We start from the raw sequence: 14384 nt of genomic DNA, 5'->3' as shown, positions 1-14384 counted from the left end.
TGAGCTATATCTTTGTTGTAGGTAGGTCACCTATTAAACAACCTTGGAGAGCTATGTTCCCCAGCATTTCGATGGACTCCATCACATTGGTATATGGTATGATTGGTATGGGCTAGAACGATGCATATATTTGAACATGGGATTGTGAGCTATTAGGATGATATGAAGATCTCACTATCACACAGTTTCTACAATAAGTTTGGAATTGTCCTAGATACAGATTGCTAAGGCATAGTACAATGCGTTTGGGCCATCACTTGTGCATAGAAAATGCTTCTGATTCCAAAGGATATGAATGTTTAGAACGAAACTATTTTTTAAAGAAGAAAATGCAATTTAGCAGCTTCATTGTATGCCCAATATTTTTTGGTCAATTGAGCATTAATTACTTTGTAAATGTATGTGTATATCAAGTATTTTACTTAGTGAATGAAATTTAGCTAATTTTTTCCGAAGCGTTTGAATGTTACATTTTCTTCTGTTGTGTTCATATAATTCAAAATCTCTAATGAATTGCCAATCAATTATTTAAACAAGCTAAATTTGATTTTGTGTATCTCTGTTTGGAAAAAAAAGGTACTATTATCACTAGTCACCTTCGGTAAAAGGGTTAACCATCCCTGTCCATTTGTTGAGCTTAAATCATCGCCAAAACCTTCACTTCCATCAAATTTCTCCTCACTATAGGAACATGAAATGGTATGTATCATGTGGGATGGCCTCATCCACATATAAATCATCAAAAGTACATGCTTCATTATGAAAGTCAACATTAGGAAGGTAAGGGCATTGTGTTATCATGAGTATTGCAAACCAAATGTCTAAGAATTTTGAGTGGATACATGCAGTAGACATTTTTTTTTGCTCTTGTTAGAAACTGGATCTTATACCACAGTTGTTGCTTCTTATTAACATGTTGACTGACCACACCAAAGTATTCATAACGAAAAGAAAAATCTACACAATTTTTGTGTGAACTTGAAACGGCAAGCATCCAAATCAGCAAGTTTAAAAAAAGAAGCAATAGCATAAAAATTAGTTTCCATTAACTATTGAAGTAGCAATAAAATAAATTTAAAACTAAAAGCAAGAAAAGATATTCTTACCATGTGAAAAGCGTCAGCCAATATGAAAGAACAAGTGGGAAAGAACAGAAGCTCCACAAGAGTCCTTCAAAACATGAAAACTGCAAGTGAGAGGAACTACCATTAAAGCACCTTACATAACCCCCCCCCCCCAAAAAAAAAAAGTCATATCAACAAGATAATAAAAAAAATTCAAAAGCATGTAATTTCTCAAGAGGAAAATGAAGTTGAACAAAGACACAACCCTATGAAGCACGAACACCTCCAGAGGCAACGTATGGGTATCCGACATGTGTCGGACATGGACACTCGTCAGACATGGTGGATACATGTCGGACACTCTACCTAACGTGTCCCCCCCCCCCTTTTTTTTTGTAGCCAGACAGATTTTGGAGACAGAAACCCTACCCCATTGGAGATAAAGAGAGAAACCCTAACCATTGAAGATAGAGACATAAACATAGATAAAGAAAGAGAAAGGGTGACGAACTTGTTGAAGCCCTAGGTCGAGGCTAGATCGAGGTGCGTTCTTCCAATCTGTGCGTTCAACTCGCTCTCTCCCTCTGTTCGGTGCTCTCTGTGATCCCAACCCTCAAATTTGAATTCTCTCTTCACAGCCGCTTCCTCTACTGCTCAACTGATGGAATCGAATCAAATGTAATGGCAAAGAAGCCCAAAGATCCACCAAACAATGGCGATTCTAACTCTAGTTCGGGTTTTGGTTCTAGTTCATCCAAGATTTTTGAAACCCTTTTTGGAGATGTCCTAGAACATAACACCTTCATCTTCTTTGAATCTTCGTTTCTTTCGTCTCTCTATCTCTGTTTGTCTCTCTCTTGCTGTGTTCGTCTCTTCCTCTTTTTCTGTTCGATTCTCCGTTTGCTTCTTTGTTCGACTCTTTCTCTCATTTTCTTTGTGTTTTGACTATCTGCCTCTCATATCCACCCAAATAAAGACTGTCGTCTCTTTCTCTCTTCTCTTCTTTATTGTTTTTTATTTATATTTATATTTTTTATTTATGGTAACGAAAAAATCTTTTTTATTCCCTCTTTTACTTTTTTTTTAAATTTTTTTTTAATATTCTTGTTTGTTAAACATTAATTATTATTTTTTTTGTAAAAAAAATTAATTTATGAATGATAGTTGATATTAAAATAAATAAATAACATAATATAAATATAAATAATTTTTAAATTTTTTTTACATATAATAAATAAATAAAATTATATATATTGAACGTGTCCCTAACATGTCGTGTCCCTCATTTTTTTAAAATTTACATGTTCACGTGTCCGTGTAGTGTCACTTATTTGTGTCCATGCTTCATAGACGAAACCAATAAGGTCCATATTGTTTAAATCTCTATAGTTTTTTTTTAGGAATAAATTTGTTATTGTTCAATATTCATAATTCTTCAAGCTAAATACAAAGGTCCCTACTACAGATACAAGCTCTATCAACATCAAAAATGTTTCACAAAAGCCTACATATACATTGATAAGCTTCTTCCTTCAAAAACTGTTTAACCATCCACCTCCAGAAAACCATATCCAAATCAAGAATGCATATAACCAACTATACAAACATAAATAGGCTAAAATACAAACATAAATTTTATGTCATTTTATATAAACATAAAATTTATATAAAATTTTGAAATACAATGATATAGCTTAATGGTGACTTTTCACTTTAGAACAAAACATCCATAAACATGATTTCTATTTACGACAACATCACTATATCAACATTTTTACGATAAATTTTTATATATGAATAGAAATTTTCATTTTTATTTCCACCATCATTTTCTTTCTCGTTTGTTCACCCACATTTATTACAATATTACCAAACACTGTCATTCACATATATTACAGTATTACTGAATTTTTGTATTTTTTTAATTTTTTTTTGTATTTGGTGAATTTAAAAAAAAATCACAAAATATTATACTTCTATAGTATATCTAGATTAGGTGTATCTAAAATATAAAAAAATTGCTTAAAATGTTTTTAAAGATTTAGTACAAATAATAAAAAAACACAAAATAAAAAAAATTAATTTTTTGTGTGAATTAAACCAAAAAAGATGATTGTTATTTATCTTGAAATGACATGAACAAAATATCAACATTATTTTATTATTTTATATGTATAAAGGCTAAGCGGCAAATATGTCATTTTAATCTAACAAGGAGTTAAGTGTAATTTTTCAAACGTGAGGGAGGATCTGTATTAAACAGAAACCTCAGGGGGTGTTAGTGTAATTTACCCTTATTGTAAATATGCATTTGTTACAACAAAAATATCAATTGCAAGCACCTAACAAATTTTTTTATATGAAACATAACATAAAATTAACAAATTAATTTAAACATGTAATAGAAATATCAATTTATATTTTCATGACAAGCAGTGGGACTGCAATAAAAAAATTCAAAAGGATAAAACTTGCTTTTGAGGGGTAAAAGATAACCTACATCTTTTTTGTTCAACACAGAAAGAGTCCTCGTTTTGGGAAAGCTATTCATCTTTTATCAACAAGTTAGGTACCTGGAACATTGGAGTAATGCCAGTGCCTCCAACAAGCATCCCAAAAGCTCTAACTTGGTTCAGTAGATACTTGAATCTTCCATGGAGACACCACACATACATTAATTACAAAGATTTGAAAAACATGAATGTGGTTCAAAACCTTGACTTCAAATAACCATCTCAGCTTCAGAAAAAAATTTACACATCATGAGCTTCACTGAATGTCTTAAAATATACTCAATTGAATGTTTATAGAAAAGTGTAAATAGCTCAACATGTAATAATTGCCAGAGAACTATCTTAAGAAAGTCAAAGCCAAACAATATGCTGTCCTATTCAATCCCCACACACCTACAACCTTTCTTATACCTTCTTCTAGAACCTTAAATCTACAGGCTTTTCTTGCCCTAAACTGCCACAAATCCAAATCGAACAACAGGTAATAGCATACCAAGTTGTCCAAAAGCTAAACAATTGTACCTGCAAATAAGAGGCAAAACTAATAATTATCACATGCCCATGAAACAAAAATCTAATTGACAAAAAAATTAAATGGGCACATAAAAAACCATATATACACAAAACTTTAACTTGATTACTATCTTTCAACCAAATGTGCAAATTTAGGCAAAATTTTCCATTTTAACTCTTTAATTGGTAAAGGCCCTTGCAGTGACAAGTATAATCACTAATTGCCAAAAATTTTCCAACCTTTTCATTACATCAAACCCCAATGATCGTGAAATAGAAATAGGGAAATAGCATGGGGCTTTAAATTCTTATCAGATCATATACACATATAATATAGATTTCAAAACCCAAATAAAAAACCCTAGATTCCACATCACGGTACATATGAAAATACAATGAAACAATAACAAAAGGGGAAAAATAACGTTTTATTAAACATCTTCATTGGTTACAAAGAATTCTAATCTTGGATATGAAAAAATAAGTGAGACATAGTAACAAAAAATAATGAATATATAGTTACGAGACATAATAACAAAAATTAGATATCATACATAACCTATATCATGTATATAGTACCTCATCCTCAACACTTTCAAAGGACTCATCATCGTCATCAGTATGATGATGATCTGACGGTATGTAGTCATTGTCATCTATCTCAACCCTAATGTTCTTTCCCTTCTCATTGACACGATTGGGCTGAGTAGAACCCATCAAAGAAGTTGTTAAACCCTTCACTTGTAGAGCATTCATTTTCTTATTATTCTTCTTTATTTCTCTTTTTTCTTTCCTTTTTGTACTCTATTAGCATTTGTTTCGCTAGAAAACCTGGTTTAATCCATTGTTTCTCCCCTTTGGCCATTTTGGTAACTAAAAAGCATAAATTTATATAAAACATAAAATATAAAGCAGACTATTTACTTGAAGAAACAAAGCAAAATAAAACATAAGCATGTAATGCATAAAAAACATGTCCATATAGAAAACACAAAACAAAAACTACATATCAAGATTTGTAGTATCCTATATGCTCAACTTTGAAGTTTAATGATTATGCAAAGTTAATTAAAGTTAGGTGAATAGGACAAATTTTATATATAAAAAAAACAAAAATAAAAATTACGCATTTGAAAAGTAATTTGAAGTTCAATGTTTATGCCGAGTTATATAAATGACAACCACACATAAATCACACAAGGAAATACACAAAGGAATTTACCATAAAAAAAATCATGGAAAACTCTTCTCAAATGAAAATCATTAATAGTCCTTCACTCATCATTTTTTTTTTTGGGGGGGGGGGGAGGGGGGACAATTACTAATAATAATAATAAATAAATAAACAAGTTTTGAGCCATTTAACACAATAAACTTTGTATTTTTAATTTTGTCAATTTGTAGTTGACCCCAGAAAAACAAAAATACTATCCCATAAGTCATACCCAACCAAGTTCTAATCATCCTTACAAAGATGTGAGGTGAAGAACCTGTATCAACAAAATAAAGCACCTTTCACACATACAACTCAAAATGTACAAAAGGGTCCCATAAACTAGATCTTTCCATGAGTTCATCCTTGGGCTTGGGCTAAGTTTTATCCTAGAAACTCAATTACAATTGGATTCAAATGGATTGAACAACAGGTACCGCCTCTTACACTAAGACCACCAATTTCACAACCACCATCACCACCGTTATCATCCTTGCCACTCCTGTAACGCCCTCAAAATAATAACATTAAACCCTCAATTGAGACATTCCTTGACATGCAGAATATCCACATTCTTCTATTAATCAGAGTTTCATTACAATAGTATTACATGTTAACAACAAAAGAAAAATGCCCTACGGGCTTATAGCTTTCCAAGTTAACACTTGGTTACAACAAAAGGATGCTAACTCATCTACACATTAAGCCCTTCGCTTGAATATACATGTAATACATCAAAAAAAAAAAAAAAACTAAACAGCAAAAATCAGCTCGCATCTAGCCTCTCAAGCTATGTCCTTGGAGGTGGCATGCTACCTGTACCTGAAAATGATGTTCCCATATAGGGTGAGCCACAGCCCAGTAGAAATACACTAAACCAACCATGAACAATGACCAAAAGATTAGCAATTGATAGATGGTCAACACTGATACATCCACATAAATCACATTTTATGTCATACGACTTATGAGTCCAAGTTACTTTTCATTTTCCCTTTTTCAACAGATAAGCATATTAGCTCTATCATCATTTCAACAGGTATGTATAAAAACTATATCCCACATTCACAGATAAGCATATAAGCTATATCCACATTCTCAACAGATATATATAACAACTATATCCCACATTCACAGACAAGCATATAAGCTGTATCTACACTTCACAAAGATAAGCATATGAGCTCTATCTTCACTTCTCTAGACAAGCATATGAGCTGTATCTACGGAGTTCATCCCCTATCTCCTCCCAACGCTATCCGGTTTAGAGGTACATCCCCCATCTTCCCCTAAACCACGGAGTACATCCCTCATCTCCTCCTCTACACATAACGTATACAAACACATTGGTTCTATATACAATCACCCAATGCATACAGTTAATGTATTCTATCAACCGTCAAATTCCATGACACATTCTATTGATTAGTTTTCGTTTGCCTAATCATCATGTATTGTCTACAACAATCACGACTATCCTCCACCGATAGCCCAAAGCAGTTATCTCTAAGCAGAAAATAAATGCACAATGGATATTCAATCAACATTTCATTTCGGTGAGTGATAATTAATTCAACTACACCCTTTAACCCCATACATTCCCAATCTCAACAATTTCATTTCATTTCCTCATTTCTCACAATTAATTATCCCAATTAATCAAACGATGTAATTAGGTCATTTCCATAATTAACATTACGACCCTTAGGTCCCATTTTCATCAATGATTCAACATTTATTCCATTTCTCTATGCCAAGTATGCATCTAGGTTTATTATAAATAAAACCCCAACTTTTGTAAAATAACACAAAAGCCCCAATCTTTCACAAAATTACCAAACCAACCCTAACATCTCAAAATGCCAAAATTTAAAGACAAAATCCATAGAGAGGAGTAGGATATCCCTACCTCAAATCCGGAGTCCCAAGAGAGAAGATGACAAAACCCAACGTGCTCCAAAACCCGAAATTTTCAGATTAAAATGTAGCCCTCGACGATCGACAACTTTTTTGTAAAGGCCAAAGGTGAGCAAATCACTCATACTAGATCAAAACCTAGAGAGAAGGTAGAGTTCTAGAGTGAGAGGCTCAACAATGGTGTTTTTGGAAAAGTAGGAAAGAGAAGAGAAAGTGAAAAAGTGATTTGAAAAGTCAAAACTCGGAACTTAAACCCAGTCGCCCCGCTCGAGCGTCAAACACCCCGCTCGAGCGTCACTCACAGACTTCCGCTCGAGCGTCAACCATCCCGCTCAAGCGGCGGATGCACACTCCCAGAACTTTTACAGGACCAGGTCTCCGCTCGAGCTTCCAACTCCCCGCTCGAGCGTCCAACACTGCACAGGAAATACTGGATGGGTGCAATTCCCACTCGAGCGCCAAAACCCCCGCTCGAGTGGACAGGTCAAAATCTGGGCAACTAGTTTTGATTTCTAAACTCAACCAACCTGTAACAAACCTGCCCAACACATCCCATAACTCAACTACAAAGTAAAAAGGATGTAAACAAGATAATAATCAACTACCAACCTCCACGGACACATGTCCGGATCACTGTACAACAAGGGTAAATCCGAGATCACTATAACTCCCTACCTCCATTTCAACTCCACTACTTGTAGGACAATCTTCATTATATTTACATAGATTAAATTCTGTTGTGTACTAAACAACAACAAGAATATAAAGAAATAAAGGAAATGAGAGAATTTGTTTGATTACAAAAATCAAACTAGAAATAAATAAATAACTAAATGAAAACAGATTTTATTTTGTTTCAAAAACAAAATTAAAATCTGATTTAAATAAATAGAAAATAATTTAATTAAATAACTTACTTGATTAATTGTTCGAATAATAATCTGATCAAGTCGAGTGTTTGACACTGTGTCCTTAAGACAGATTCGTCCTCTCCACGGTGCTTTCAGAATGTGGACGTCTATCTCCCAAGATGAAATGATCAACTACAAACAATAGCAGCACTACAAATTGTTTGCCTAACGAACACTCTAAGTGTTTATACTCTTTCTTACAAAAATTAAATGCAGCAAAATGAAGAATAAATTTGTAGAGGTGAAGTACGAAATTTCTGAATGTTAAAACATCATATGAGGGCTGTCCTATTTATAAATGTATTGGTGGCTGCAGGTTTTGAATTGAACAGGTGCAAACCTATTTGAACAGGTATGAAACCTGTTTGGTTTTCAATTAAACAGATTTAAATCTGTTGGTTCAAAATTCAAACAGATAAAAACGGGAAAGGCCTTGTTTGGATGTGCAGAAAACCGGACCAGATTATTTCCGGTTTAATTTGAATTCTAGATTTTATTTTACCAAAAATAAAATTAAATTAAATTCAAATGTTTTTGACCCAAAAAGATAGGTATTGGGCTGGATAAGCCCAACCCAACCTCACACTACGCATTCGCGCCCAAGCCCAGCCTAGCCCGCCTATGTGTGTGTGGTGATTTTTGAGTCCAATGGGTCTAGCCCATTTTGCCCATAACCTCCCTCTCTAAAACACTTGGGTACCCCTTGGGGCACACCCCAAGTACCAATCCCATGCCTTATAAACCCATTCAAAACTTCCCACCAAATCAATATGGGACAAGCCTTATTCAAACCTTTAAGGATTTTCCACCAAAACTCCATTTCCATGGAGCACACTTTGGCTTCAATTTCCCATTCACTCGGTAATGATTTTGAGCAACCAAATATACCACGTGAATCACAATGCAGCATAGAACGCGTTACCACTTTGACCCGTGAAAATCGACGCACGGGGCCTACCTAAATAATAGACCAAAGTTAGGAAAAAATTCTGGTTTTACCCAGAATTTTCCAACCATTTCCAACACTACTATCATTACTCTACTATCACCATTGTCAGTCCCTACCCACCACCGCCATTTCTACCAGCCTACTACCACATCCACCTTCACCTCCAAAATTATCATATTTTAAAATTTTTAAATGAATCAAATATATTTTTGTTAACAAGATGCTAGAGTGCAAGGGTTAGTTTTATGGGAGAATACTTTAGTCATCATATGGTCTTCGAATAATTAGAAGACTTGAGTTAATACTTTCTTTTATTTATGTTATGCTAGTAAAAGCTTATAATAAAGGGAGTTCCAACAAAATTTTCATTAAATTAATCATATAACTACAAAAGTAAAATAAATAAATAAAATCAGAGCTTAATTTGTGATAAATGAACACAAAATCCAAGAATGATTTCCCAACATAGAATGCTTTCGTTTCATGCCACTATTAATTTGTGATAACGCAAACTCCTATCTATATGCTTTAAAATGGTGGGGTAAAAAACAAAAACAGTATTGTATATTGATCCCAAAGAAAAAACCAGACTAAAATTAGTCAGAGAAGCCCAAAGATGTACACAATAAAAACCAAAACCACCCACCCACCAAGCACTCCCAACGTAATATCACCCCAATCAAAGCCAACCACCATCTCATGTCATTGACCAACCACCCCCTTTTATGTATCATGACATTGTTATTCACAAATCATAAGATAATTAAATTAGTAACCAAAATTAGCTACAAAAATAGACAATCAATTTTAGATAATTAAAAAAAATAAGAAGCATGTTGGACCCACCACATTGGCCTTTGCAAATTCAATGGTTAGCTTTTATATAAATAGCACCAATGTAAGTAATGGTTGACTTATGTGATAATATGAGTTACAGAGCTCTAATGTGCTCACATGAGTTTAGTGACACCTTTCATCCCACAATATACCAAGTACTTGACAAAAGTTCATATCTAGAATTCATGTACATTTCAAATATTTAGATATCAAATATCAAAATTCAACAACAATTTCAATATTCATTAATAGATTAATTACGTTCTCAATAATACAAAGGACATCATATCCAAACTACACATTTCAATATTATTGAGATTTATGTTTCAATATCACACGTGAATTAGCATGTTGTCATATGCTCCAAATTAAGTCATTCTTCTCACATGTAGGGGATGAAAACAAAGACATTACACTTAAAAACCAAAATGAAAATGTGTTTTGCTGAATAACAATACAAATAAAATATCATATCAATTAGAGTGCTGACAATATATATATATATATATATATACATATAAAGAGAGAGAGAGAGACATTTAGATAAGCAAAACAATATCACATTAACCAAATATACCAAAATAGAATGTTCTATACCTTAGGAAAACGGTAAACGGGGTATGATCTACCTACCCACATTTATCCATCAACTAGAGATGGTAGCTACTGCAGAAAATGTAAACATAGCTAAGCTTTAGAAATCTGGGAAAGGAGAGGAAGATATAGAGAGAGACCAAGATTAATTGAATTACCTGGTGTTACTGGGTAGAGGTTGCAACAGGGGTTGGGGTTGTTGATGGCGAAATGGTCGTTGTTGATCGAACGGTGGTGGTAACTTCCAATTGTAGGTGGAACAGGATGAAGAAAATGGCTGCAGAAACACCTACAAACAATCATCAAACTGCCATACCACCATAGGAATCCCTTTGTCGATTGAGAGGGAATGGATGGACGGGATGAGGTTAGAGGAAACCGTGAGAAAGGGTTCTATACGGAGAGAATAAAGGCAGAGAGTTAAGAGAATCTAGGGTTTTGTTAAAGATTACAAGGGAGTTTTTAACAAAACCCTAACATTCTGTAAAGACTCAAGATCACTTTTCTACAAGTCAACAAAAATCGTTAACGAATCGATTGCACATCTAACATTTTGCAAAAGTATCGATTCACCAATCAACTGGATGGATTGGCCAGCAGTAATCAGTTTTTCAATAAAAATTATAAATAATCATGCTATCATGTCTCCTAATGTTCTAAAACTAGGACAAAAAAATCTTATTGCTAAGCAATCACTGACCCCCAAAGTTTAAGCAATGTGAAAACTTTAATATGATAATCCAGTGTCAATACTCATTTTCTAATGTCAACAAAATATACAAAAATGAAGATTTAATTAAGAAAATTAGGTAAAAAATACCACTTCAAGAATTCCAAAAAAAATGAAGGGCTATGATAATGTTCTTAAGGTTACCTTGTGTTCGATAATAGTACCACTTGTAGCAACCAGAGTCGGGAAAGGGCGTAGGTTAGCTGCGGTGGGAGAGAGGCTAAGAGAGGAAAAGTGGATCTGAGAGGAAGGAAGAAACTAAAGAGAGGAGGTCTAGTGCAAGAGGTGAGAGAGATTAGGGGTGGGAGAAGGAAAAAGCATAAGAGAAAAGACAGCAGTGGGCACAAATTTGTCTAGCATGCACTTTATAATTTTAAAAAATTAAAATTAAAATTAAAATTAAAATTAAAATTAAATACCAAACAATGCACATGACAAATTATTAGCTGCAACAAACACTATGAACCAAAAAGATGATGTCATGATCACCATTATAATTTCTCACATGTAACAGCTTTGAGAGAGCTTCCCATTTCGCTCAAATTTTCTTTTCAGTAGAGCATATAGCGAAAAAACTTGAGAGTAATGTCAAAATCATCCTTCTCTACCAAAAAATAATACACAACGCTCTTTTACTAACAGTTAGCAGGCAACAAATGAAGAACTGGACTTGAATACAATGCTAGTAGGGTTGCATGATCCAATTAAATCTCTTGTCACAAATGCAACTAAAAGTAAATCAAAAGTAGAGATAAAAACAAAAGTTATAGTCAAACTCCTTTTTTATTAATCAAAAAACCAATACCATAAAAGTTGTTATGACAAAACGTAGTTACTAGTTTGTAAAAAACTACAACTATAATTAACTTATGGATTTAGCTTTTATAGCTATAACTCATTCATCAAATAGATGGCCTGCTCCTTCTTTTCTGTCTCGTCGTGCTGCCCTAGTATACATCCCATTGATGTTTCTAGGACAGTGAGATAGATGAGTAGGGACCTTCATCTCTCTTTCAAGTTTAACCTTCTCTTTTGTTTCATTTCTTCTAAACCTTTCTGTTTTCCTCGTTTGCCAGCGATGTGAACTGCGTCTGTTGCTGTGATCACCCGGGGATCACCTTTTCTTGCTGTCTCAAAGTGCTTACACCACACCTGTAAATCAAAAATCACAAAATGGCAAACAATTCTAATGGTAGAAACCTTTAAAGAAAACAAAATAAAGAAAAAGAAACGAGAAAAACAAAATGCAATGCCTTTACATATAGAGATGTAAGATGAAGAACGATGATGTTATCAACCAAAATTACTTTGATCATTCCAAACACTTCCATTCCAAGAATTTGTTAATTGTGAATTAAACTACTCTATCTAAATTAAGCTATAAACCTTCCCCAAACTATGAACTTTTAAATCAATTGGAGGATTCAATTGGAAGCATCATACCAAACCAAAACAAAAAATAATAATAAATAAAACTGAAAACCTGAAACCAGATTTGAACAAGTACCCCTTTACCCTTAACCTCAAGAGGTTTTAAGATGATTAATGTTTGTTTTGTTGGACTAATTGCATACATTTTTTCTGTTGTGAGGTGCCTTGTTAGTCCTTTTCCTCATGTTCAAATAATATACAAAACCAATCATACCTAAGAAATTACACACATTATGGCAGTACAAGTCAATAAATTGATTAAATAGACTACTACAACACAAGAACCAAATTCTTAGTTCACACTAGGTTTTTTCTTCCAATAATTCATGTGTACATTCAACATAAATATATTGTGTGTTTAACTGAATTTGCAATTGATCAAAGAAACATAAATGCAAAGGACCAACACAAAATACTCCTAGAATTACCAAATTTGGAAATTAACATATACCCAGAACGAAATATGGTGGCTGAGAGAGAGAGAGAGAGAGAGAGAGAGAGAGTGAGAGAGATGTAGAGGGACAACAAAAGCAATGGAAAGTGGGCTTACCAGTGGGATTGGCTGGCGGTAGCAATAGGTCGTGCGAATGTGGGGAGTGTGGCAACGGAGGGGGTACCGCTGTATTCAAATGGTGCCAACGATGGCATGGTGCGGTAGTGATTACAGAGCGGTGAAAGTGTGTGAGATAGAGATTGCTAAGAGAGGGAGTCGATTTGTGAGAAATTAGGGCAGAGAATAAGATCCAGCAAGAGAAAGAGAAATCAACTTACCTGGTCAGAATGAGATAGTCCAAGTTCATGAATCCGTGGTGTCGACTTTGGATTTCAGGCGGTACAACAGTGGAATGGGACCAACAAAATCGTCCCTGAGGGAGGAGGAATGAGAGGAAGTAGTTGTGTGTGAGAGAGGTAGAGAAAGAGACATGAGAAACATAGAGGGATTAAAGGCAAGATTTTGAGGGTCCTAAATTTTCAGAGGGAATTTCAAATTAAGGTAAAATTTTGTGAAAAATTTTGTTTTTGTTTTTTGTTTTTGTTTTTTGTTTTGTAGATGTGAAAAATATGTTATGCTTGTTAAATTAATATTTTTAATTATTATTTATTGTTTATAGTTTTTATTTTATTAGAGTTTTATGACTCAGTTTGAGAGAGGGGAAAGGACAAAATTTAGATACATTTAAAAGTATAAATTTTATTAAAAAAATAAAATTACACCAAATATAAAACTATAAAAAAATCATTTATTTATTTATATTTTTTGTATTGATAGATATTTTTTATAAATATTTTACTTTTTAATTATATCTAGATTAACTGAATTTAAAAATTAAAATATTAATATAATTCACTTTAAAACAAAAAAAATGTATTGAAAATTCAAAAATAACTTTTGTAATTTTAAATCAAATATAGTATTAGTTTTTCAATTTTTTTTTAAAAAGATATATTATTTTTTATTGTCATAAATAAATAATTGAATATCTATAAGGATTGTCCATCTCCATGCAAACTCTATCTCATGACAATCCAGCACCATGCAAACTCTATCTCATGATTGTCCATCACCATTGTTGCGGCAATAATATTTTAGATCTACTGACACTCATTTACATCCATCACAAGTCTTTATTTTTTTTTTATACCTTTCTCTTTATATCTCTTTGTCTCTATTTTGTCGATAGAAAAATTAAAATTTGTAGAGGCTCAAAGGG

The 14384-nt window shown here is 33.3% G+C and overlaps 1 long non-coding RNA gene across 1 annotated transcript; it reads right to left on the bottom strand.

The window, feature by feature from the left end:
* Positions 1–1105: 1105 nt before the first annotated feature.
* Positions 1106–10642, bottom strand: LOC145820371 (uncharacterized). Its single transcript, XR_014361727.1, has 3 exons — positions 10515–10642; positions 3638–4099; positions 1106–1186 (listed from the first exon to the last, which is right to left on the bottom strand). It is a non-coding gene; the product is annotated as an uncharacterized LOC145820371 (long non-coding RNA).
* Positions 10643–14384: the final 3742 nt, after the last annotated feature.

This window comes from Camellia sinensis, chromosome 2, assembly GCF_055761805.1.
Source record: "Camellia sinensis isolate YWXY chromosome 2, ASM5576180v1, whole genome shotgun sequence".
In the NCBI taxonomy this organism is placed as follows: Eukaryota; Viridiplantae; Streptophyta; class Magnoliopsida; order Ericales; family Theaceae; genus Camellia; species Camellia sinensis.
The sequence above is the reverse complement of the archived record's forward strand: the minus strand, read 5'-3'. Positions and strand labels throughout refer to the sequence as shown.